Source organism: Elephantulus edwardii, unplaced genomic scaffold (genome assembly GCF_000299155.1).
Source record: "Elephantulus edwardii isolate Elephantulus edwardi_28Jun2011 unplaced genomic scaffold, EleEdw1.0 scaffold00021, whole genome shotgun sequence".
NCBI lineage: Eukaryota > Metazoa > Chordata > Mammalia > Macroscelidea > Macroscelididae > Elephantulus > Elephantulus edwardii.
Window position 1 is genome coordinate 22,399,084 of NW_006399771.1, and position 3,457 is coordinate 22,402,540.

The 3,457-nt window shown below is 40.8% G+C and overlaps 1 pseudogene; it reads right to left on the reverse strand.

Annotated features, from left to right (window-relative positions):
• Nucleotides 1-2,453: 2,453 nt before the first annotated feature.
• LOC102849824 lies at nucleotides 2,454-2,932 on the reverse strand (annotated as a pseudogene).
• Between the last annotated feature and the right edge of the window lie 525 nt (nucleotides 2,933-3,457).

Sequence of the window (3,457 nt, forward strand, 5' to 3'; positions counted from 1 at the left end):
TAGTGTTCAATATAAATTGAATATCAAGATCAAGAAGACAAATATTGTCTCCCCTGGGCCAATTGACAGCATGATGATGGGTGGAGAAGAGATGGAGGTTGTTAACAGTTACAACTTGCTCGGCTCCACAATCAACTATCTTGGCACCAGCAGTCAGAAAATCAAAAGATAAATTCCATTAAGTCAATCTGCTGCCAGGGACCTCTCCACAGTACTGAAAAGCAACAATTATAGTCTACAGACTAAGGTATGCCTAACTCAGGCTATCATTGTCTTTGAAATTACTTGCTATGCTATGCATCATAGAGCTGGACAATGAGTAAGGATAACAAAAGACTGATGCCTTTGAGTTGTGGTTCTGGAGAAGATTCTTGAACATACCGTGGACCGCAAAGAAAACAAATAGGTGGTCTTGGAGAAGGTGAAACCAAGTTTCTCCTTAATGGGTAGGATTTTGAAGCTCTGTCTCACATACTTTGGGCATGTGGACAGGAAGGACTGATCCTTGGAGAAGGACATCATGCTTGGAAAGGTGAAGAACAGTGCAGGAGAAGATGACCCTGGATGAGATGGATTGATATAATAAATAGGGGAACGAGGGTAGGTGTGTTGGATTCAGTGAGGCTGGCTCTGGACAGGGCAGGATACAGAGCTGTTTTAATAGGGTCGCTATGAGTCACAGGCAACTCGACAGCACATAACAACAACAGTAAGTTGAAAAGAGTTGGAGATAGTATGCATTTCTGGCCTACACTTTTCCCAATTTTGAACCATGCAGTTTTTTTGCTCTGACGATTACCTCATGGTCCAAGCATAAGTTTCTCATAAGCACAATCCAGTGTTCTAGGATTCTCATTCTTCTCAAAGTCAGTTTATAGTGATTCACATAGTCAAATACCTTTGCACAGTCAAAGAAATATAGATAGACATTCCTCTGGTACTCTCTGCTTTTAGCTAAGATCCATCTAACATTGGCTATAATATTTCTAGTGCCACAGTCTCTTCTAAATTCAGACTGTATATCTGGCTGTTCTCCGTTGATATGCTGTTCTAGTCGTTTTTGTATACTTTTCAGCAGGATCTTGCTTGCATATTATATAATGTTGATTAATAATTTCTGCACTCCCTTTTGTCATTTTTGGAATGGGAGTAAATATGATCACTTTTAATCATTTGTCCATGTAATTGTCCTCTAGATTTCTTGGCACAACTTAGTAAGCACACCCAGGGCAGCATCTATTTGTTGAAATATGTGAATTGGTATGCCGTTAATTCCTGGGGCCTTCTTTTTTGCCAATTCCTTCAGATCAGCTTGAATTTTCTCCTTTATCACCTTTGGCTCTTGTTGGTATTTCACTTCATGAAATTATTCTGTGTCAGCCAATTTCTTTTGGCATAATGATTGTCTGTAGTATTTTCATCTTTTTTTCCCCCAAAAGAATGAATTTTAAAAATATACTGGTTTATTTACAAAGTTCAAATATATTGTTTTTCACACCAGACCTTTTTAATTTCCTTCACCAGCCTCACCCGTGTACTCACAATGGCACAACCACTCTGGAAGGCAGTTTGGCACTTCCTCCGCAAGCTGAACATAGAAATTCCATATGACCCAGCTATTCCACTACTTGGAATATACCCTGAGGAAATGAGAACTGAGGCATAGAGACCTGTACACCAGTGTTCATAGCAGTGTTATTTGCCATCACAAGAACACGGAAAAAGCCCAAATGTCCAACGACAATGGAATGGATTGAGACTATAGTACATTCACAATGAAATACTACACTTTGTGCAGGAACAATGGTTTTATAAATTACTACCTAACTTGGGAGGGACTAGAGAGTGTTATGCTGAGTGAATTAACTCAGTATCATAAGGACAAATACTGTATAAAACCACTATTGTAGAATGAGTATGAGAATCCAAGCAGAGGGGAAGCATGGAAGCAGAGGGGTGAGGATGGGCAGTGGGGTGGGGGGAGTTAATCATAGGATTGCTTCCATCTCTTTTTTATCTTTCTATTAATAACTTCTTTATTCTGTAAAATCAAATGAAATGCATAATCATATGAACACTGACATTATAAAGTACAAGGAAAAGTGAGGAGAGGAGGAAAGAAAAACCACTGTATGTCCTGCTAATACTGTCTCACCAAATGCTTTGTTTCATATTTGATCACTTATATAATAAACCACAAACAAAAATTTTCTCTGGAAGATATACTCCTCCAGGAAAGAAGGACTGGAAGTTGGGGTACGAGGCTTTATTCTTTTGGCAGGTCCTCTCAGTCATTATAGATATTGCTGCACTGTTAATAAAAAATATATGCTTCTCTGTAAAGCATTAAAAAACAAAAACAAAAACCAGAAACTTCCACGAATGGGATGGCCTCAGCCTCAGCTCAAGTATCTGCAAATGCCTTGTTGTCCATTTCCTGATCTTTCCATGAGTTATTTCTCAGTTGTTTTCCGAACCAGTGACATTCTCTGTGAGCTTCTGTGGCACAAGCTTTTTTGTAGGATCAGATTTCTTCAGAGCCCAAACTTGGGATCCACATGTTCCACCGGTGCTCTAGGTGCAACTGGACATCTTTCACTTGTAGGGGCCTGGAAATGCGATGCCTGGCAAGCTGGCACGCTGCTGTCACCACCATTCTCAATGAAATTGGCAATCTGCAGCAGCCTCTCCTCTGCATCTTCATCCAACTTTCATTAGGATCCACTTCTCTTACCAAGTCTTGGAATTTCTTCATCATTAATACCTGGTTGTTTTCAGGGCTGAGTGGAACTCCTGTGCCACGAGTGCCTGGTATCTTTACCAGAGTAGTGCTATTGGCCATGGAGTCTTGTGGAGGGATGCTGACTGGTTCCGGTTTTATGGATGAAAAATTGGAGAGGTTGATTAGGGCTGAGGGGCCAAACTGGTTCATAATCTGCCATGATTTGGACTTCAGCTCATAGAGTTTATCAAGCTCCTGTTTCTTTTTAGAGCTATTAAGGTCAAGGCCAGTCAACCCCAACACGAGCTAGCTGCTTTCAGCTGCTGGTTACATTTTATATTTGACCAATTCACGTTGGCTGCAACTGTGTGCCGTCCGACTTGGAGCTTTCCACACACATGGCTAAGAGCTTGTTTTCACTCTTTCTTGTTGATTCTGCCCACCCTATCTTGCTGCATCTTCTTATGATGCTTCTTCAATCATTCAACCTTCTGTCAACAGCATCCTTGAGTTTGGTTGAATGATTCTTCAGTTCCTTCATCATTCAGGAAGCTAGACCTTATGATGAGGAATGTGGCATCAGGAGGAAGACACACCCACAACCTGGGTTTTGTATATGACACAGCCTTGCTTGCTGAAACTGAGGAGAACCTGCGTCATTTGCTACAAAAGGTCCAGGACTGCAGCAAGAAAATAGATATTTTCAATGGACAGCATAATGATAGACGGAGAAGA